Source organism: Sminthopsis crassicaudata, chromosome 2 (genome assembly GCF_048593235.1).
Source record: "Sminthopsis crassicaudata isolate SCR6 chromosome 2, ASM4859323v1, whole genome shotgun sequence".
NCBI classification, from domain to species: Eukaryota; Metazoa; Chordata; class Mammalia; order Dasyuromorphia; family Dasyuridae; genus Sminthopsis; species Sminthopsis crassicaudata.
In genome coordinates, this window is record NC_133618.1 from 1,610,304 (window position 1) to 1,634,855 (window position 24,552).

Consider the following 24,552-nt stretch of genomic DNA (forward strand, 5'->3'; position numbering starts at 1 on the left):
AGATTTTCAAAATGACCTCTAGTAAAAACCAAATGGACAAACAAGCACAGGCCACCAAGAAGTGGGACTGAAAGCGATGGGCCAGGGGTCTCGGGTCTAATTTAGACACTCACCGCCTGGATTAGAGACACAGCAGTCCTCTCAGAGCTCAGCTGAATTTCCTCCAAAGCATTAGGACGTTCACCATCCTAATGCACCATCCTGCGTGAAGCTGTCGGGAGGAAGGCTCTCAAGCACTTGGGAAATTAAGGCTTGTAGACTTGCAGTGCTCAGCAGTTCAGCTTCATTATTGTTATCAGCCACCATCATGCTTTTTGTTCCAGGCTGAATTCTTCTAGTCCCTGCAAGCTGCAGCAGGCCTTCCACGCCCCAGCAGGGTCGCCCGAGGAGACCGACACCGACTCTCCAATGGACGCTGTCCCCGTGCTCTCAGCAGATAGGTTCATCATGAACAGTGGGATCAAGAGTTACCTCCCGACCCAGCTCCCGATTAGAAGTGGTTCAGTAACCACAAGGACTTCACCCAGCTGATGAAGATGAACATTCTGTAATGTTTTAAGGGTTGTGGAAAAGGCTGCGATAGGGATTGTTTCATGAGAAACCCGTGCATGGGCAAAACCAGATTGGGAGAGAAAAGGCAGATGATCCGAAGAGACTGCCTTTCCTCCCCTGTCCCCCTCCCACCCAACCACTCCTAGTCCCCCCTTGGCTGAACACCGGGGTCGCCTGGTCCCAGAATGCCTTTCCTTACTTCTCACTTCCAAACTCACCTTTTCTGCCCAAAATGGTCCAAAGAACTCAACGTGGGCCCTCCTTTGCCTGTATTCAATCCATCCCCAAAGTGATAAGGCAGTTTTAAGTTATTAAATCTTGCAACTTCCCATGATTTTTCCAAATCTAGTATTTTCTATGAGATCACTTTTATGGGTATGTACAGAAACACAGATAAAAACAAGAAGAGACCCTGGAAGGCAACTTCCCAAACCTCTTCCTTTCAAAGGAAAACTGAATCTTAGAGAGCACGTGACTGGGAATATCAAATTGGGGTCAGTTTCAAACTTAGATTTCTGTCTCCAAATCTCCAGGCTGATGGAGGCTCCTTCCTTCCTTTGGGTCGGAAGCACCTGGAGGTTCTGAGTCTGTCAGCTTTGTTTTTCCATTCCCGTAAAGGGCCCTTGACCCAACCTTTGGTGCTTCCAAAAGCTTAGTGTTTCATCAAGGCGGGGGAGCCCCCTGAAACCCTGCACATGGGACTGGCCCCAACCCTCTCTGCTCATTGGAAGCCAAGCAGCTACCCCGGACACGTGGCTGGGGGTCCCAAGTCTTGTCAAGGGTGACCTCGATGCTCTTGGAGCCTGACCAGATGGTGGCAAAGTCCACAAGGATCCAGGGTCGGCTCCACATGCTGTACGGTGCCTGAAGAAGAACATCAGCGGCAAACTTGATGCTCCATCACACTGTATGGAATTCAGAGTGACGTGGGCTGGGAGCGCCACGAGAAGGGAGAGGACGGGTGGCCGCAGTGACTGAACGGGCTGGGGCAGCCGAAGCATGGGGGGGGGGAGGGGAGCTCAGTTATGAGAACCAATGTGCAGCTGGGGGGAAAGGGGGTCTAGGAGACCACCCTCTCCCCTTCCTCCTGGATGCTCAGCAGAGCAAGCCCCAGGTCCTGGAGTCCTAGAGAGGAGAGGTCAGGACGCTATCGCCCCTCTGCATCCTGGGCTCGATTTCCCAAAACCAATCTCAGAATAAAAATGAAGTCTTTGGAAAGTAATTGAACACAGCCTACCCAAACCCCCAAGGAAACCCAAACAACACACATGCACACATCCATACAAATCTACACATATACATACATGCACAAGCTTATACACAAACATGCACACACATGCACACTCATGAGCACATATGTGCACAAACATGTGCAGACACAGTGCACACATGGGCATCCTCCACATGCACCCACAAATCCACAATATACAGACATGCACACACTTGTACACAAGCATTCATGCACACTCATGAGCACATATGTGCACAAACATGTGTGCAGACACAGTGCACACGTGGGCATCCTCCACATGCACCCACAAATCCACAATATACAGACATGCACAAGCTTATACACAAGAATGCACACACATGCACACTCATGAGCACATATGTGCACAAACATGTGTGCAGACACAGTGCACACGTGGGCATCCTCCACATGCGCCCACAAATCCACAATATACAGACATGCACAAACATGCACACACATGCACACTCATGAGCACATATGTGCACAAACATGTGTGCAGACACAGTGCACACGTGGGCATCCTCCACATGCACCCACAAATCCACAATATACAGACATGCACAAACATGCACACACATGCACACTCATGAGCACATGTGTGCACAAACATATGTGCAGACACAGTGCACACGTGGGCATCCTCCACATGCGCCCACAAATCCACAATATACAGACACGCACAAACATGCACACACATGCACACTCATGAGCACATATGTGCACAAACATGTGTGCAGACACAGTGCACACGTGGGCATCCTCCACATGCACCCACAAATCCACAATATACAGACATGCACAAACATGCACACACATGCACACTCATGAGCACATGTGTGCACAAACATATGTGCAGACACAGTGCACACGTGGGCATCCTCCACATGCACCCACAAATCCACAATATACAGACATGCACAAACATGCACACACATGCACACTCATGAGCACATATGTGCACAAACATGTGTGCAGACACAGTGCACACATGGGCATCCTCCACATGCACCCACAAATCCACAATATACAGACATGCACAAACATGCACACACATGCACACTCATGAGCACATATGTGCACAAACATGTGTGCAGACACAGTGCCCCCGTGGGCATCCTCCACATGCACCCACAAATCCACAATATACAGACATGCACACACTTGTACACAAACATTCATGCACACTCATGCGCATCCTCCACCTGCACACACAGATACACATTCACCAGAGTGTGTGCATACACATGCATACAACGTACACCCCCACAGCTCCCTGTAGAGGCCAGGTGACGTCATGCTTGCATCTTCCTCCTGAGGCTGTTTCTGACTCGAGATAGCTGCAGATTCCGGGGTGAGCCATTTGGATTTTCCCAGCCTCAGTTTCCTCATCCGTAACATGGGGACAAGGCTTCTAGCAGCTGCCTCTCCCAGGTGTCAGGAAGCTCCACTAGTTGATGCGAATACTTAGCAAACCTTAGTGACCTCATCCTCCCCATCCCCCTCACCGGGCACAGCTGGAGGCACAAATACTCCCAAACATGCACATGTGCGTCCCCACACTCACATGCACGTCCACACACACTCACCCCACAAACCCACTCAGATAAAGCCGTGTCCCCGCTCGTTCCCCAGCCCTCCCTGGGCTCTCCACACTGTGCTCTCTCCCGTGTTTCTGCCTCACCATGGAGACAGGAGACAGATGAACCCCGAGCGTGCTCCGTTCCCAGGATTTAGTGGGGAGCCGAAGTGCTCAGGCTCCTCTCTCCCTCACTAGTTGGTAACAAATGCATGCTGACCAAGCAGATCTGACTGACAGCCTCTGACTCTGGGGGGCACGGGCATGAAAGCCTTGCTCAGCACCACGGTCAAGGCTGGCAGCCTCCGGGGTCAGTGCCAAGGTGGGCAAAGAAGCGGAGCCGGCCCAGCCAGGAGCCATCAAGCGGCTGCCATCTGGGACTCCTGGGGGGCAGCACAAGCAGAGCTTCTTAAGTGGGAGGAAGGGGCGCCTCTGGTGCTGATGGAGCCAACTCTGCCAACCAGCTTTGTGCCTCGAGGCAGTTTTTATTGCTAAGAGAGCAAGAGTCAGACTCCCCGTATCGGTGCTTTGTCTGGATGATCGGTGTCCTTTCTAAAGCGCGACCTTCACAACTGCGCATTGTGATCCCGGTATTGTCTGACCACGGGAGAAAACAGAAAAGCCCTCGCCGTCCTCGCGGCGCGGGTCATGGGGCTAAGAGCATGAGGATTCCGCGTGCATCCCCGGCTCAGACCACCGGCCATGGAGCTCGCAGAACACGAAAACTCCCTCCTCTCCTTTTCCAGGCCTATGGCTGTCCCATCCTGTATTTGCTAAAATACTAAAATGGGTCCCTCAGCTGGATAGTCACGTAGCGTCCTTTTATCATGTCCCATCATGTCCTCGTTAAGGAAGGGAATATAAATAAAAACAAAAGCAGTCTCTGCCCTCAAGGAGCAAACACCGGAGGCCAGTGTCAAGGACTGCGCTGATCACATGGATGGAGAGCTTATGGAAGTCATCCCAGAGACCGAGATCTCCTGGAGAAGGCAGGTTGGGTGCTGAGCGTCACAGAAAGTAAGAGGTGGGGGGAGAAGGAAAGGGTGTCCCGGGCATGAGGAACAGCCTGGACAAAGGTACCGCGTTGGGAAATGGAGCACCAAGGTGCAAATAGGTCAGGGTAATTGGACCAAATGGGGCAGGAGGGGAGCAAAGTGTGAGAAGCTTGGAATTCTAGAGAGAACGCAGGCGATGAAGGGTTTGAATGACTAAAGGTTCTATTTGGAGATAAGAGGGAGCCAACAGAGTTTACTGAGGAGCGGGGACCATGGCCATTCATACTTCTGGGAGCAGAGTAGAGACTAAGTGGGGACCTATTTGAGAAAAGGCAATTTTTTAGAAGGCTATTGCGATGACATGATGGTATACTTAGAGAACCCCAAAGACTCTGCTAAAAAGCTACTAGAAATAATTCAAAATTTCAGCAAAGTGGCAGGATACAAAATAAATCCACATAAATCGGCATTTTTATATATCAGTAACAAAATGCAACAGCAAGAGATACAAAGAGAAATTCCATTCCAAACAAATGTTGAGAGTATCAAATATTTGGGAATCCATCTACCAAAGAAAAGTCAGGAATTATATGAGAAAAATTACAAAACACTTGCCGCAAAAATAAAATCAGATTTAAATAATTGGAAAGACATTCAGTGCTCTTGGATAGGCCAAGCGAATATAATAAAGATGACAATACTCCCCAAACTAATCTATTTATTTAGTGCTATACCAATCAGACTCCCAAGAAACTATTTCAATGACCTAGAAAAAATAACAACAAAATTCATATGGAAGAATAAAAGGTCGAGAATTGCAAGGGAACTAATGAAAAAAAACTCTGAGGAAGGTGGTCTAAGTGTACCTGATCTATATTATATAGCAGCAGTCACCAAAACCATTTGGTATTGGCTAAGAAATAGACCGGTAGATCAGTGGAACAGATTAGATACAAAGGACAAAAAAGGGTACATCTATAGCAATCTAATCTTTGACAAACCCAAAGATTCCAACATTAGGGATAAAAATTCATTATTCGGAAAAAACTGTTGGGAAAACTGGAAATTAGTATGGCAGAAATTAGATATGGATCCACACTTAACACCATATACCAAGATAAGATCAAAATGGGTCCATGACTTAGGCATAAAGAGGGAGATAATAAATAGATTAGAGGAACAGAGAATAGTCTACCTCTCAGACTTGTGGAGGAGGAAGGAATTTATGACCAGAGGAGAACTAGAGATCATTATTGATCACAAAATAGAAGATTTTGATTACATCAAACTAAAAAGTTTCTGTACAAATAATACTAATGCAAACAAGATGAGAAGGGAAGTAACAAATTGGGAAAATATTTTTAAAAACAAAGGTTCTGACAAAGGTCTCATTTCCAAAATATATAGAGAACTGACCCTAATTTATAAGAAACCGAACCATTCTCCAATTGATAAATGGTCAAAGGATATGAACAGACAATTCTCAGAGGAAGAAATTGAAACTATATCCACTCACATGAAAGAGTGTTCCAAATCACTACTGATCAGAGAAATGCAAATTAAGACAACTCTGAGATACCACTATACACCTGTCAGATGGGCTGAGATGACAGGAACAAATAATGACAAATGTTGGAGGGGATGTGGGGAAATTGGGACACTGATGCATTGTTGGTGGAGTTGTGAAAGAATCCAGCCATTCTGGAGAGCAATCTGGAATTATGCCCAAAAAGTTATCAAACTGTGCATACCCTTTGACTCAGCAGCGCTACTACTGGGATTATATCCCAAAGAAATACTAAAGAGCGGAAAGAGACCTATATGTGCCAAAATGTTCGTGGCAGCTCTTTTTGTTGTAGCTAGAAACTGGAAGATGAATGGATGTCCATCAGTTGGAGAATGGTTGGGTAAATTGTGGTATATGAAGGTTATGGAATATTATTGCTCTGTAAGAAATGACCAGCAGGAGGAATACAGAGAGGCCTGGAGAGACTTAAATCAACTGATGCTGAGTGAAATGAGCAGAACCAGAAGATCATTATACACTTCAACAACAATACTGTATGAGGATGTATTCTGATGGAAGTGGAAATCTTCAACATAAAGAAGATCCAGCTCACTTCCAGTTGATCAATGATGGACAGAGGTAGCTACACCCAGAGAAGAAACACTGGGAAGTGAATGTAAACTGTTAGCACTAATATCTGTCTGCCCAGGTTACATGTACCTTCGGATTCTAATGTTTATTGTGCAACAAGAAAATGATATTCACACACATGTATTGTACCTAGACTATATTGTAACACATGTAAAATGTATGGGATTGCCTGTCATCGGGGGGAGGGAATAGAGGGAGGGGGGGTAATTTGGAAAAATGAATACAAAAATAAAAAAAAAAATTAAAAATAGAATGGTTAGGGAGGTGCTACAAAAAAAATAAATAAAATAAAATTGTTTTTTAAAATTCTTAAAAAAAAAAAAAAGTAACTGGCTATGTGACTTTGGGCAACTCCTTTTGTCTCTTTAAACCAGTTTCTTAATATATAAGCTGGATAAGAATAATCATATTATTTTACAAGACTGTTTCAGGGAAAGAAAGTTATATTATTTAATGAAATGTTTATTAGGAATCTACTGTGTATCAAACACTGTTATTATGCTATAGAAATGGGAATTCATATAATTTGTAGCAAATATGTTTAGTATATTCACAGGTTATTTTATAATTAAAAAAAACCTTTTTAGAAAGTAAAAAAAAAAAAAAAAAAAAAAGGCTATTGCAATGATCCAGCCATGAGTGAAGAAGAGAATATAGATGGAAAATGTGCTGACTTCAGGGACTGGCTATGTGGAGAGAATACAAGTGAGGAGTAAGGATGATGGGAAGGTACCATTGGCAGTAACGGGGAATTTTGGAACTGTCTAAGGTAAAAGAGATTAAGTTCTGGTTTGAATGTATCAAGTTGCTCTGCGACATCCGATTCAAGAAGTACAAAAAGTCAGTTGGTGAGACTACGGCTGGCTCTATCTATTTACGTTCAGTCTTCAGAGAGAGAGCTGTCTATAAAGAAGGGATCTACATCTATAGGCAGATGCACATACATGTGTATCACATAAACAACCTGTGTGCACATGCACGGACTGTGTGCATATCATGCGTGTTTATGTTCAGACAGAGATACAGAAAGAAAGAAATTTGGGAATCATCTGCTCGGAGGTGATAATCAAAGCCATAGAAGTTGATTAGATCACTGAGCAACAGAGTACAGAGAGAAAAGAAGGGGGGTCAAGGATAGAACCGTGGGCACCCCCGTGGCTAATGGGCACGACTTGGATTAAGATGCAAAATGGCAATATTGCTAAAAGATAGGAAGTCTCATTGGTCTTTGGGCAAAGATCCTTGAAGGAAAATGGAGGTTTCCCCATAGTCTAAGGGTTGTAGACTCCTCTTCCCCGCTACCATCACTACACTAACCTGAGGGACTACAGGAGACCAAAGGCCATTTTGTATTTATCTTGGTTGCATCGATCACCTGGCCAAAAGAAAGAGAAATATTCTTGCCAAGGCGCCCGCTTGGTGATGTGTTGTTCTGTGATTACTATGTCTGACTCAGAAAGCAAACGTGGATGGCAAATGGGGTCATGATGGTTGCTTCTCTGGCTTGGTAGGACCTGCCAAACCGTGTTCTCCACTGGGAAAGGCTGGGGAAGTGGGGCTCCCCTCCATTACATGCAGAAGAGGACTTCATAGAGGTGAGTTTTGTATTGAACTGCATGACATCCCACCTTGTTACTTTTGGTTGAATGTTAAAAAGCTATCAAGAACCGTCTCTTTGCTCACTCTGCCCCTGAGTGATTTGAGTTTCCCTTTCAACTTGATGTCCACGCCAATGTGATAAATGCCTCCAAGGGAGCCACTGGTAACAGCATGGAATGCCCCAAGGGCAAGAACCGTGTCACCCTCCACACAGGGGACAGCCCCAGGTGGTCAGGGACCCATTTCTACATCTGCCAGCTTATTTCTCATCCATCCTGTGTCTCTTTACCTTTCCCACAAGAATAGCAGAAGACTTATCAAAATCAGGGGAATTAGAACCATAGTCAGATCTCAGAGTCTGACAAATATATCCAAAAGGAAGAAGAGGTTAACATGGCAGAATGTGCTCTTGATGAGATAACGAGGAGTCTCGTCATCGCCACCTTTTTTCTAGGTGTTCACTCGCTATTTCTTTGAGAATGCAGTTTTGATTCCATGCAGTGATCTCCCTCGATAACACGTGATGGGCGCTCTTTCTTCTGCTGCTGTCATATCCTTCTTATATGCTGTCTCTGTTTTGTTCCTACCTCTCTTTGTCCCTTAGTTAAAAGTAAGGATCCACTTAAGGGAGTGTATAAAAGTAAACTGATTAAAAATAAAAGACATCAGCAAAACTTTTGAAAATGGGCACGTTCTAGGGTCTGTGAAGAATTAAAGTCAAACTCGCTCTCACATTTTGCAGAATCCTCTTCTTTTTTTAGAAAACTGGGGCATTTGCCCTGCTCTGCCCTAGCCCTACATTTTCGGTGCCCCTCACTTTGAAGGGTCACCAGCGGAGGCTCAGAAATCATTTCCATTGTTCTGTACACTAAGATGCGGTTCATCTGGGCCTGGTGACTAGAATTCATTGGCAGCAGATGTTGGCTTTCCCTGGATTTTAGCCACACATCAATCATTTTTATTCATCCTTCCTAGTCCCAGAATGTTCCCTTTTGGAGAAAAAGAAATAGAATAAAATAAGAGATTAATAGCCCTGCCTTCTCTTTGTTATCCGTAGGCACTCAAAGTCCGGACCATCTTTGATTCTCTTCTTGCTTCTGACTTGGCTATAGTTGCCATGTTTGTGATCCTTGCCTTTTCCCACGAGCCTTAGCTCCCTCTGAACTTTAGCCCTCCTGACTCCATTACTTAGAGGAAGAGACACTTTTTTTGGATATGGATCTTCTGTTACCTACCCATCCTCTCATCTCCTCTCTGTGTCTTTTAAAAGGCTCAGCTGGTTGGTGAGTTTGCCGTGCCTCGTGAGTCTCCACCGATGCCTCCTACTTTCCTTCGCATAGATTCTGTACGGGTTTTTGAAGTTAGTTTGTGAGAGTCTCTTATCGCTCTTGACCTCTCTTCTCCTTGTAAAATTGTCGTCCGGGGGATGCCATCTTCTATTCCGGTACCTTACAAAGAGCCTTGATCTCAGAAATAAGAAGTTTGGGATCTAATTCCTGGAGTGTCAGTAACTCTGTAGGACCCAGCCCTGTTTCCTTCTCTGAATAATGAAGGAGTTAGAAAAGATGACCTTCAATTTGGTCAGTCAGAACTTATTTTAATTGCAATCAAGTCCCTTCTGGCCATGAATTTCTACTATTTTGTGGATTGTGAGATGAAAATGTTCATCTAAATACAGTAAATCAGAGAAAGAGCATTCGCTTTTACTTAAAGTACTGAGGAAGAGTCTTCTTGTATTATAACCTGAGCAGGTAGAGTCTTGGCTAAATTCACTTTAAATCAGCATAATAGGATTATGCTTTGAATGAAAGGCAGAAGTGAGAGTATTTCTAGGTCACAATAGACTTCAATGGGTCACAAATAAATTCCAATTCAACAAATCAAATGCATCCTAAGGAAATGACATTCTACCAGGAATCCTTTTATTTTTCAGTCTCTGGCAGCTTCCCTGCAAATCGCCACAGTGAATATGGGGCCATGAAGATGGGGTCACCCTTGGACTGCCTCAGTCTTTTCAGCTATAAAATGGGGACAATGATACTCATTCTTCCTACCTCACTGAGTGGTTCAGTTCAACTAAATACAGCATTTAATCACTCAACATGCATTTCGTATGTTTAGGCCAAGGATTTTTCTAAATGTGTTCTATGTTCTAGGTTTCTGGGATATCAAAGCAAGAGAGATGAATGCTTTACCACAATTTTCTATCCTAGGGAAAAAGAAATTATAAATAAATACATATTTACATATACACATAACAACATATACAGTGTTTGTACACATGTATGTGCATATGTATATGTGTGTGCATATATACACATATAGCATGTATGTGTCAATATAATACTCTTAACAATCCATCTACATCTCTCTATATATGTATTTCTCTGGGTATATATGTATATATATACACATATACACACACACATATATATATACATATATATACACATATATCTCAATATGTGCAAGCATGCTTACACATAAGGTGATTTTAAGGAAAGAGGAATCAGAACAGGATTTATGTAGAAGATCTGAGTTGCTCCTTGAAGGAAATTGGACGTTTAAGAGGTGAAGGAAAAGGGAACATAAATTTCGGAGCTGGCTGTGGAAATCAGCCAGAACAAGGTCCAAAATGGAGTCAGGAGGACTAAGATGTGAGGACTTAGAACTGAACCATGGCTGTGTCTGTAAAGGAATGATTCTTGAGCTTGATGGAGGCCACAGATTGGTTAACAGAAATTAGAGATATCAGGCTAGGGATGAGAAATGGGTCTAGAGAAGTGAGACAGAAGATGATGGAGGCAAGCGTATAGTCAGGGGGATTGTGTGGGAGAGGGGCAGTTTACTGGCAGGAAAAGGCTGTCACTTGGTATCACTAGGACTGAGAGGGTAGAAGGGAGTTTGCTGATCATTGGGGAAAGTCTAAGTAGGAGGAGAACGTTCTCGGTCAGAATTGTGCCTCAGTGATCATGGTGCAGCAGGATGAAGTTAGATTCTAGGATGCAAAGATAAGATACGGGAGGTATATGGAGTAAGGGGCGGCATTTTTTGCCCAACTTACCCAACATGTATTCGCCACGATGACCTACAAAGTACACTATACTGAATTCTGAGGGCGACAATTAAGAAAATGTCACAGAGTCATTTTTCCTCCCAGGAGTTTAGGAAGATGGACAGACAGGTCTGTGGATGCTGGGGTGGAAGCTGGCCAGGACAGTGGCACAGCAGTAGCTGAGGCAGTGTCAATGGACATTCTGGTTCCTAGTGATGGTAAGGTGCATAAGAGTGAACAAACACTAGGCCTGGAAGTGCCAGGGAAGAGAGAAAGATCCCAGGGATCCCTAAGCCAGAGCTGGGAATAGGATCTGGTGCAGATGGCCACTCTGATGCCCATTATCCAGGTCACAGTTCCAAAATGAAAAAGATAGGTTAAAGTAGCAAGAGAAAGAAACCTTAGTTGTGTGTTAGCAAGGGACAAGTTCTAAAAATTTAACTGTGTATCCTTGAATTCAAAAGAATAGGAAATGAGTTCTACTCTTTAGAACATGAACTTTAGAACTTGTCATTTTTAGGTGGAATAGTCAGAGCAGGAAACCAAGACCAATGGGGAGTCAAGAAATTCATTCTCTCGGAACCTGCAGAATTTCCAGAGGACTAACAGTGACTGAGTCCTGCCATATACACCGACATACAACCTCATGCAAGTCAAAAGACCAAAATGTGGCTCAGGAACTTACAGGGCTATACCAAGAAGGTAATGAATAGATCCTGTTATAGATCACACTTTTCTGAAAGCATCAAAAATTTGCAAGTTCCCAGACTGAGCTGTGAAAACAGCAGGTCATTAAAACAAACAAACCAGTCAAAAAACAGAAGCTCAATTCAGCCATTTCCCCTTCTAGAAATGAGTAGAGTCCAGCATCACATAAAGTTCAGGGTCAAGCAATAGACTGAAAGGAGTAAAATAAAAAAAGAACCTGACCATAAAGAGCTATTCTAGTGGCAGGGAAGCTCAAGATACAAACATTGAAGAAGACAATGACTTAAAACAACTACAAGCAAAGCCTCAAAGGAAAATTAAAGTGGATAAAAGCCCAACAGGAATTCTTAGAAGAGTTCAACAGATTTCAAAAAGTTAAAAAAAAAATTTAAAATAACAAATAAGAATAGTAGAGGAAAAATTAGTTACACAGGAAAATTATGAACAGGATTGAGAGTTTTGCCCAAGAAGTACAAAAATTATAAGAAAAATAACATAAGGATTGACTAAGTAGTAAAAAAAAAAAGTACAAAGCCTTATTTTTAAAAGTTTTTTTTATTAATTTTATAATTATTATTTTTTTGACAGTGCATATGCATGAGTAATTTTTTTTTTTACAACATTATCCCTTGTATTCATTTTTCCAGATTTTCCCCTCCCTCCCTCCCTCTACTCCCTCCCTCCCTCTACTCCCTCCCCTAGATGATAGGCAATCCCATACATATTAAATGTGTTACAGTATAACCTAGGTACAATATATGTGTGTAAATCCACTTTTCTTGTGCACAATAAGCATTAGATTCCGAAGGTACAAGTAACCTGGGCAGACAGATATTAGTGCTAACAATTTACATTCGCTTCCCAGTGTTCCTTCTCTGGGTGTAGTTGTTTCTGTCCATCATTGATCAACTGGAAGTGAGTTGGATCTTCTTTATGTTGAAGATTTCCACTTCCATCAGAATACATCCTCATACAGTATTGAAGTGTACAGCGATCTTCTGGTTCTGCTCATTTTAGTCAGCATCAGTTCATGTAAGTCTCTCCAAACCTCTCTAGTACAAAGCCTTGTTGAAGAAAATAACTCCCTAAAAATTATAATTGGTCAAATAGAAAGTAATAACTTTATTAGATAACAAGAAACTTTAAAAAAGCCAAAAGAATGAAAAAAGTAGAGGAAAATGTGAAGTATCTCATAGGAAAAAGTGAAATGAAAAAGAGAATAAAGAGAGATAATTTAAGACTCACTGAACATCCTGAAAGCTATGTTCAAAAAAAAGGAACCAGACCTCATATTTCAAAAAAAAAAAAATTAAAGGAAAACTACACAGATATTTTAGAACTGGAGGGCAACGTAGAAATAGAAAGAATTCAGCTGTCACCTCCTGAAAGAAATCTCAAACTGTAAACTCGCAGGAATATTTTAGCCAAAACCAGCCCTCCCAGGTGAAAGAAAAATGATTCTCCTAGAAGGCAGAAAGAAAGAATTCAAACAATGTGGGGCACTATCGGGATCACACAAGAATCAGCTTTATTCTTCCCCTGACGTTTTTTAGTTATGTCTTCCTGATCCCATCTTGGCAAAAATGCTGGAGTGGCTCGCCATTTCCTTCTCGAGAACATTTTACAGATAAGAAACAAAACAAAACAAAAAAACAAGTCAAATAGGATTAAGTGGCTTGCGAGGGTAACACAGCTACAAAGTTTGGGAGGTCAGATTTGAAATCATGAGGATGAGTTTTCCTGACTCCACGCCCTGTACTCTCTCAGCTGCACTACCTGGCAATTCCGAGAATTAGAAACCACCAGGGTATAGAAAGATAGGGTGTGGAACATGATATTATGCAGAGCAAAAGATCTAGGATTATAGCCAAGAATAATTTCTCATCCCTTTCCGGTGCACTGGGATCTGGCCACATGACTAATCTAGAGAATTTCACCCCCAAACCTCTCATTTCTATATTCGGAACTGCATGATGCACTGTGAAGTATTCTTTGCACGGAGCTCTGTGACTGTGGGCAAGTCACAGAATCACAGAATTTCAGAGAACAAGAAAAGACAAAACTTTTAAATCCTTCCCCTCTCTCGCCTCTATAAGCAAGGAAAGGGATGAATGAAACGAAGGGGAAGGGAAGGAAAGGGAAGATCATTACTTGCACATATTACTCTTCCTGTGACCCTCAAAAGTGTGAGTTTCTTCCCCATCTATGTGTGCTACACAAGCATTTTCTCTAGGTGTATATGCTTAGCAATGAAAAGATATATGTATGTGTGTATACATGTGTGTATTTCTAGAAGTCTGTGCCCCAGATCTATAGGAGTGTGTTTGACATTTATCTGCCTGTGGTTTTTCATTAAATGGCTTTTCTTTGAAATAATCCCATCCATCAGTCAACTAGTAAATTAAAGAACACCAGTTGGAGCTTGCAAGCTATGATTTGGAGTGGATACAGACCACAGAGTATTTTGAATCTAAGCTAGTGATTCTGGGGGCAAGAATATAAGGACTTCTTCCCAGCCTAGGTATATTTTTTGACACTAAACTCTCAAAGCCCTCAGAATCGCACAACCTCCAGCATAGACTTAGTCCGTATGTTTGGATGCATGTGCGTTTGGTCTATTCTGACTGATTTTAGCATTTTTTTCTCTTCAGTGACATTTCCACTTTGTGTAGCAGCACATCTGGTCCTGTGATGTGAAAGTCCAAATGTGGGAGCTCCACTTTCCTTGACAGTGAAAACTGTTGGTTACAAATATTGTTTTTTCAGATTTTCACCATCTTTCTTCTTATTGTTATACTCCTTTCACATTTATACTCCAGTGCCTTTAGGGTAACTTTGCGTAGAGACCAAATATTTTTTCAGCATATCTTTTCATCCACTATTTACAGTTTCATGAAGTGACATCCAAAATCTTCCCACATTCCTTCCCCATAAGATCTTGCAAATACATTTATATCTAACCTCCTGCTTCTCTTGGCTTCCATATGTCTCTGTTTGGTAAGAAAATCAAGCGTTCCTTCCTGAGCCCATCAAAATCCTTTTGATTTCCCTGTTATGGAAAATTATTTACTTTGAAATATTTTGCGAAATTATTCCAATTGGTTTCAAAGTTATTTGAGCTATAATTTTCTCATTTTGAACATCAAACACATGTAGAAATAAGTCACTTTGGAATTATTTGAACTGTGCATCATAGTCTTTTGTCTCATTTATTTTCTTTCTTCTAGTTTTATGTTGCTTTTGATTGCAGCTCTAAGAAGTTGGTAGTTTGATTCCACACAAACAACTGATTTAAGAATTATACCTACTTTAATAAAGGTAATTTCTTCCCGTGAAATATAATCAATTCAATTTTTGTGTGCTATTTGTTGTTTGCCGTGTCAAGGCAACAGGCTTTTTTATTAAGCATTTACTGTTCTAGATGCTGCACTAAGTTCTGATTCTTGAAGAAAACAATATATTGGAATAAGACCCCGATATCTTCTACAATTCTCCATCTTCTTTCATTTCTTGTTTCTAAGTTATATTTTTCAACATATTTTGACGTCTTACCTATATCCCCAATTGCATTGAAATCACCAAATGTTGACGTGCATTTCCATTTAATTTTGAGATTTTTAAAAATCAAATTCTTTGGTCAATTTCCGCACCCTCTTCCCCTTTTGCCACCTTTACTGGTGAACAATCCTGGCAATAGTTTTGATTGCTGGCAATGTTTCAAATACTTGTCACCAGGGTTGAAATGTGAGAGGAACAAGGTCTTGGAAAATGCACTGTGTTGATTTTGATTAACACCCCCCACAAAACCAAAAGCACTTCTCCAGCTCTTTTATCTCTCTTTCCAAAGAAAGTTTGAGATCTTTTTTTCTTCTTGTAGCAGCTCCATTTTGTCTTATTGCTTCATTTATTGTGATTGACAGCTTCCCAGAGAAACTGTATTTCCTCTTTATGGTCCTCAGGTTAATCCCTGAGGGACTGAAGTATGTCCCTGTTACATGATATTGGTTAGAACCTCCATTCTGGATTGTTCCTCCTGCCACTCACTGTTAGTTTCAGTGATTAGTGCCCTAATATTTTTTTTTTACCAAATTGGTATTCATTCGTTATTTTTATTATTTACAAAGGGGTATTTACTTCAAAGACGAAGCAAGAACTAAAATAAAGATATTCTTCCTTTCTCTAACAACCAGGATCACACATCCCATAAAACCTCAGCTTCAGGGGATAATAAACTCAGGCTTAATTCAGCTTCTACTTAGGATGTGCCTTCACTGAGTTTATTTTCAAATTCAGCATGGTCAGTGGATGGTTGAATCCACATTTCCATTGTGAGATTTGCTCGGGGCTGTAGCCCTCACCAAGTACTTGCACTCCATGAAACCCCTGGACCTCTGCTCACTCATCATTGTGACCTTCCCAACTCACAAAGTCATGGCTACCACCAGTGTCCTTCCCCAAAACAGCAAAGCACAAAAACGAAGGTGGGAGCCCTTATTCTCAGGCCACGTGTTGTTTTGGAGAAGAAGGTCCTGAGACTTTTCCCTTAGGTCCTTGTCTGTCTCGTTGACCTAAAAATAGAAAGGAAAGCCACTGTAGAGCTGGAAAAGTGGTGCTTTTGAAATCGCCCCAGGTGAAGTCACACGCCTTATCTAAACGTCTGCTCTTTACCCCGTAGTTCAGAACCAGCCCATTATATCCCTCTGTGCATACTAGTGAGGACTGGGCTTGTAGGTCAGAAATTGTCAAGATGGGTCCAGTGCAGTTCCTCCAGTTAAATGCCCATTTGTCCATCCCAGAGTTATATTGCCAATTCTAATGATTCTTAGCACTCTCTACCCCCTTTACAGAATCTAAAAGGATCCACCTGAGACAGTGTCATTTTGCATTTTTTTTTTTATTGTGGTGGAAAAGATCATTAGTGTCCTAATGGTTGGGTGTTGGGGTATAGAGCAAGAATGAAGAACAAGGCTCAGACACTACACTAAGCTTGGAGAATGAAGGGGACCCATTGGTAAGAAGCCTGGATGAGTAGGAAGAGACCAGGTGGGAAAAACCTTTAAATGCCCCAAAGAAGAAATTCCATTTAATCCTGGAGGTAATAGAGCGATGCTGTGGTTTATTGAGCATAGGGTGAACACGATCAGGTCTCCACTTTAACAAAATCACTTTAACAGCTCCATGGAGGATGAACTGGAGAGGGGGAGAGACAAGAGAGGCTGGGACTAATTAGAGGCTGCTTCAATGGTCCAGGTGAGAGCTGGAGAGGACCCGGATTTAGGTGATGGCTGTGGGAATGAAAAGAGGAAAGAAACAAAAGGTTTTGTGAAAGCCGAAAACGGAGATTTGGCAGATGATTGATTGGCTAATTGAGATGGCAAGAACAAGGAGTTACGGGACAACCATGTGCCTCCAGGAGAAATAGAAAACTCAGAAGAAGGGAAAGTTGGGAGGGAAGAAAATGAATTCTGTTTGGAGGGCAGAGTTGGAGATGGCCAAAAGCCAACCCAAAGGAGTTTGGGAGATGAGGCACGGATCTGAGGGTGGGGGCGTTATCTGAATCCATAGGCTGCTGTTGTCGTTCAGTTTTTTCATTCACGTCCGACTCTGTGTGACCCCACTGGAGTAGTTTGCCGTTTGCCATTTCCTTCTCCAGGTCTTTACAAATGAGAAAACGGAGGCAAATAGGGTTAAGTGATTGGCCAAGTTCACACAGCTGGGAGGTGTCGGAGGCCAGATTTATATTCACCAAGATGAGTCTGTCCCTGTGTCCCTTAGCTGCCCTGGGGCTGAGTACAGCACGTCTGGTACCTCTTCCTCTGGGCCGTCCTTCAGGTGCTGAAGGTAGCCACGTGTTCCCATGAGACTTTTCTTCTCTGGAGGATTCTAATTTGTCACGGACTCAAGGTCCTTCACCCGTATGATTGCCTTCCTCTGGAAGCCGTCCAAAGTATTCTGAACTATGGTTCCCAGAGCTGAGTATAGCATGCCAGACCAGGGCCAGAAGTCAATAGGGAGCTCAACGCCCTGCTCCTAAAACTGCCCTGAATCCCATAATGCCGTCATGCCATAGAAGCGGCTGCCCTCTCAAGGCCCCCTGGTCTCCTCCTTGCCAGGCCAACTCTCGCCAGTTCCTTTGGGAGCGTCGTGCCGCTTCCCACCTCGGCTGTCGTCTTCCGCACACTTTCCACGTTCTCAATGTCCTTCAGCGTCCATAAGTGAAACGAGCACAGCAGAGGCCAGGGGGACTTTCAGCTTGTTATTCCTGGAAGTTGGAACTCTCACAACGTAACCCGAGCTCCCATTAGCTTTTGGGACCCCTGAGTCACAGTGTTGATTTATTCTGAGGTGGCAGTCTACCAGGTTTTATCCCAATAATTTGCTTCCTTTCCATGTCTTCCTTATCTTGGATTTGCAAGACTTTGCATTTATCTTCATAAAATATCACCTTATTTGTCTTGGCCCAATGGTCTAGGCACTCAGGAAAATCCCCTGACAATTTAATCTCACAATGGGTTCGAGGAAAGAAATGAAAAGTTGAAACATTTCTATCTGCTCACAAGCCCCTTTTCCATCCTTTTTCCCATGAGAAAGTTATTCATTATCTGTGACTTCCCAGATGTCTTACATATTAGGAGGATGTCACATATAAGGGGATTAAAACTTGCCCGTTCTTGACTTGTCCCAGGCAGTCCAAGGCCTGTGTGATTTTCAGTTTTAGCTAACTGTCCTGCCCCCGTGCAGCGAGCGCGGGGTCCCAGGATGGCATGCAGACAGTGTGAGCCCTTCCCCACCTGGGGGTTTATCCTGGATGCTCCTCAGCCTCTCATCGCTTTGGTCAGATGCTCCTCACCCCTTTATGTCCTCGGTCGTAATGCTCTCACTCCTAACCTTGGCTTCCTTTCCAGAGTCAGCTCCGGTGCCCCCTCCTGTGGGAGACCCCTCCTCCCCCAGCTGCCCGTGCTCTTCCCTCCAAATAAACCTTTCCTCTCCTTCAAATTTAACTTGTGAGTTCTGCCTGAGAGCTCAGTCAGACTTCATCTCACTGTCCCTCCTTTTTTGATGAACTCTCCCTCATTCTCCTCATCTTTCACATTACTCTCGACTGCATCCTTGAGATCTTTCCAGGCTAGAGTATGTGTCTCAATTGACTAAGAAGAAATTAAAGGGAGAAGTGTAATGTCACCCACTTGAGGACAAAATAGCAATTTTATAAGTGGAAAAAGGGAGAGTTATGGGCAGAAAAGAGTTGTTCAGAAAAAGGTTCAGGGAGTTTGAGTGGACTGCGAGCTCCTTCCGAGTCATCCATGTGTGATGGGTCAGGAAGGAACTGCGAGAGATCCTGGGCTACGTTTAGGGAGGCAGCATTCCCAAGGGAAGGAGCTGAGAGACCCTCTGCTCACTGGCTTTACGAAGGACACCGATGGGCGGTCAGGGCTGGAGGGGCTCCCCATCACAGGGACTGCAAACAGAGGCTGGACAGTCATGCGTCTGGGACCGTAGAATGGGGATCCTGTTGTTTTTGAATTGGCGGAGGGCACCGAAATCCCTCCCATTGTTCAAATTCTGGGATTATGTGACTTCTCAGAAGCCTGAAATCAAGCTCCCCCATGGAACATCCTAGATCTGATGTGCAGTTAAGTCTGACATATATTCTGAATGAGCAGAGTTGGACTCACTGAGCAACCAGAGACAACTGGAGACCTCGCAATTAGCCAATTGACATCAAAACCAATTAGGGAGGCTAAATAAAGAGAGGCAGGTCACTCCCTGAGAGGGAACTAATGGACTCAGACAGATGGACAGGATGCAAATGACACAAGTTCTCCCCCACCACAGGGAGCGCGCCACGATTGAAAATCCTTGGAAATGGGCCTGGCAGGGCTCGGGGTCCCGTGGCTCCCTGGGATCAGGGAGAATGCTTCTCTCTGAGACTTACGACACTTTTGGAGGTTGTGAGCTAAGCCAGGGTTTCAGCAAGCAGAGTGGTGAGCCCCCCCCCCCCAAGTCTGCCCCACTCGTGAAAATCCTGCTCAAACTGGAGAGCAGGGCAGACTCCTCCCGCTGGCCTAGCAGGTTTGGGGGGAGATGTGGCTGCTCTGGGTCTCTAGGGGATGCTTCCTGGGCCCCACAACGCGGACTCCATGGATGGGACAGTGTGGGAGATGGTTTGGGAGCTGCAGTTTGCTATCCCGAGGGTTGGGCGGCCATCCCTCCCCAGCCAGAGCCAGGGCATCCTGGTGGCTTGGAGGGCTGTGGAGGGGCCGCCCCAGCCTGGGCTCACCTACGGCTCCACCCGAGCCCCATCCTTCCGGCTCCCTCTGACATCACGGTGACATCACAGATGTAGCATCCACTGAGTAGGATGTAGCATGGAAGGATGTGCCCATCACTGTGCATCTGCCCTGTAGCTCAGCTTCAGCACCTGGCGCTGTCCTCGCACCCCCTCCCAACCTCTCCCAGAGTCAGTCTGTTGCCCTGCTGTGACCGTGCCCCTTCAGCATCTCTCCCTGGGAGCCCTTCTTGCCACACCCTCCTGTGGTCCCATTGTCTCATTGCCCTCCCACCCTCCGGTCCCTCCTCACTTGGGACATCTTACTAGAATGATTCTCCCCAAGTGACCACGGATGCCGAACCCAGCCACCTCCAGGGGGTCCCGTTGCCTCTGACGTAAAACATAACTCCCCTTTTTTCTTTAGCTTTTAAAGATCTGTACAGTCTGGTTCCAAACCTATCTTTCTACCCTTGTTAGAAAGTCCCTCCCCTCCTACCCCCCAATCCTAGAAGCAAAGCTCAGACGTGGGTTCTGGGGTTCCGGCCAGACCAGAACTGGAACTCTCCTCTTTCCCACGTGCTCGGTGGGATCACGGCCTCAGAGCATTTGAAGGGGCTTCGTAACCCATTTAGCCGAATCATGACTCTGATGGGGATCCTTTTCCTAGCATCTAAGACAGGGGGCTCCGACCAAAGTCACCTGGCTCCGGTGCCCGGAGTAGGGAAGGACCTGCAGGCCATCTAATAGCAGAGAGGAGAGGCCGACGGTCCGGAGAGGCCAAAAGCCTTGCCTCAGTTCCGTGGAGTCCCTTCAGCTACCTCAGGGACAGCTTCCTTTCGGGCCAGCTCTGCTGTTGGGAAGCCCTTGCTCACGCTCCAAGTCCTGTGTGCATTACAGAGCCCATGGGCGGGAGTTGTTGCTGCTGCCATGCTTACTGAGACCTTCTCTGTCATGTTCCTCCACTCCCACCACGCTCCGTCTGTGACCCTTCCCCCCGGAAACACTGCTGCTGTCCAGATTAATGGGGAATGAGCTCTGCCTTGTTTCTGCTTCCAAGAGGAGTGCATGCTTCAGCCTTTTGTGGGGCACAGAGAGAAGAGGCAGGAGGGAAAGCGCCTTCTCATGTGCTCACTCCTTCTATTTCCAGAGGCTCTCTCATAAGGGAGGCTTCCAACCCATGGAGGTTTCTCCCCATCTCCAAGGAAGGAAGGCCGTTGTCATGAGCAGAGCCTGCTCCCCACCGCCGTGGCCATTCTAAGTGCAAGTGGCTGTGTTCTATTCACGCTCGCTATTCCGGTGAATTTAACCCAATTTCCAACTCTGGGAACAGAAAGCGGGGAGGAATTGCTGTGTAATGACGGGGATGTAAAGGGCGAGTCTGCCTCTTGACTACCCAGCCAAGTAAAGGGGAAGGGAAATTAATGATTGTCAAATGTGAATAATCAGGAAGGACTTTCTCGTGGAAAGCTCACACTTTATTTGGGGGTGCATTAAAATTCAGCTTAAATTTCCAGGCAGCCGATGTGGAGCCATGGCGGCCGAGTGCCGTACGGAGAGGGACCTGGGGCAGGGGACCGGGCAGGCAGGTTTGCTGAGGTCGTCCCTCCTGTAAGGAGGAGCCCCCCCAGTCAGCCCCTCGCTGCCTAATTAAAACACAGAGGCAGGAGCTGTTTAAAAAATGGAACAAAGTGAGTCATAAACTCTAGTAAGTGGAAGCACCTGCCGTCCCCGGTGACCGGCTGTGGGGGTGATTAGAAGGCTTGGAGCAGCACAATCTGATAGAGCTCGCGGCCCGTGCTGAGCGTGGGAGGGTTCATTAAAATGACACCCAAGTCTTCTTGGGGAATAACGGGGATGCTTCGTTTGAGGGTGAGACGAGGCGCCGCTGCCGAGCTCTGAATGGGGAGTCTCTCCTGAACGAATGCTCCGGTGGGTGAGACTGACCACCGGCGCAGGAAGAAGGGAAAAGGAAACCCAACGATGGTGGCCTTCTGCCTTCTCTGTCCTGCTGGTCCTCCTCCCCACCAAAGCACTGCTACAGGGAGCACCTAGCAAGCAGCAAAGTCAGAGGAGCCGTGCTGGGGAAGACACCCACCACGTAGCAGAGAGGGAAGGAGTTCTCCCACAAGTGCTGAGAGAGGGTCCTGGATCTCACCCAGAAGGAAGCTCCCTACGGTCCCCAGGGAAGCAAGCTGAGAATGGAGACGTGATGGAGACACCCAGCCTCAGAGCCTCTGGAAGAAGGACTGCCAGCCTCTCCCCCTCTTCCCAAGCACCTACGGGGCGGAGATCTTGTGCCCAGCTCAGGAGCTGAGGGACATGGAGGCTGGCAGTGACCGGGACAGGAGGGAAATTCTCCCACCTGATGATCTCAAATCACTGGGGGAAGCCTTCTCTCCAGCCTCCTCCTTCTCCCTTCCTTTTCTTACTCCTTGCTGTTTCCTCCTCTTCTCTCCTCCTCCTCCTCCTCCTCCTCCTCTTCCTCCTCCTCTTCCTCCTCCTCCACTTCCTCCTCCTCCTCCTCCTCTTCCTCCTCCTCCTCCTCCTCCTCCTCCTCTTCCTCCTCCTCCTTCTCTTCCTCCTCCTCTTCCTCCTCCTCCTCCTCCTCTTCCTCCTCCATCTTCCTCCTCTTCTTCCCTCTTCCTCCTCCTCTTCTCTTCCTTTCTCCTACTACTTCTTCATCCTCCTCCTCCTCTTCCTCCTCCTCTTCCTCCTCCATCTTCCTCCTCTTCTTCCCTCTTCCTCCTCCTCTTCTCTTCCTTTCTCCTACTACTTCTTCATCCTCCTCCTCCTCCTCCTCCTCTTCCTCCTCCATCTTCCTCCTCTTCTTCCCTCTTCCTCCTCCTCTTCTCTTCCTTTCTCCTACTACTTCTTCATCCTCCTCCTCTTCTTCCTCCTTCTCTTCTTCCTTCTCCTCATCCTCCTTTTCATCTTCTCCTTCCTCTCTCCTGCTCATTCCTCTCTTTCACCACCAGGACTTGGAATGCAGATCACATTACTCCTTCCTTTCCTCCCTCCCAGGGTTGTCCTGAGGATCCATTGTGCTTGCAGAGCCCTTAGCTCCGTGCCTGCCACCCAGTAGGTGCTTGCTATAAATGTGTTGGCTATTGTTATCATTAATTACAGTTATCTCTTCCATGCCCTGGGCTTAGAGTGCAACATCCCTGGGATCTGGAAAGCCCACATGAAAGGTTTTGGTCCTCCCTTTGTACCAGAGAAGAAGCCCTTGTTTTTCTTTTTCTTGTATACTTTGTTTACACTACCTTATTGTAAAATCTGGGTTGAGTACATAAAATCATCAGCTATAGGTACCTCAATGTTAAGTAAACATGGTAGCTTTTGTATCTGCTGACTTTTGAATTTTTTGCAAACTTTTTTTACTTCTTTTAAGTTTATAAAAAAGGAATTGTGTAAAAATTAAAAGATAAAATGGGTCAATATCTCACAATGCAATACACACATTTTCTGCATTTCCGAGTTTTTAAGCCTTTTCTGCATCATTTGCTGACCTTCGGCTGTCTTCTGCAGCTTCCACAAAACTCCTCCCGAGTTCCCATTTAATTTCTTATGTCGACTTTTGATATACTGAAACTGCACCAGAAAATGTTGTGCCATGAAAGGGATAATGAGATTAGCATCTATTATGGACCTCCCGGGTTGTTGTCAGGATTAAATGAGATGACTGTAAAGCACTTAGCACCGTGCCTGGCACATTGTGGATGCTACACAAATGCACCCCGTTTGTTATTACAGTTATGATAGTAATCATTATTATTACAAGAGGCAGCTTGGTCTCGGGGAAAGAACTCTGCACCTGGAAGAGAAAGATGGGCTTTCAAACCCCAGTTCTGCCCAGGCTAGCTTGGGGGATAGTCATGTCTCCTCATCATTGCTGGTCCAGGTGCATGGGACTGGTTGGCCCAAAGCTTCCGTAGCAGCCATTCATTGGAGGGCTCCCAGAGACGAGTGTCAGCACACCATCTCCCATCTCAGCCTCCCAGCCTCCCGTTCTCCTCCTCCACCATCCCCTATTCTCCTCCACCATCCCCCGTTCTCCTCCACCATCCCCACTCTTCTTTCCAACATCACCATTCAAACCAGAGCTGCCTGTACAGTTACCACCCATTCCTCAGTCCCAACGACAGGAACTTTTTCTCCATCCTCATTCTCCTTGACCTCTGTACAGCCTCTGATAATGGTGACCACTCTTCCTTTTTTAATATTCTCTTCTCCCTAGGTTTGGGCACACTCTTTCTCCTGATTCTCCTCCTCCCTCTCTGATCACGCCTTCTCCGTCTCCTTTGCTGGATGGTTGTCCAAAGCATATTCTCTAACCATGGGTGTCCCTCAGGGCTCTGTACCAAATCCTCTTCTCTTCTCTCTTT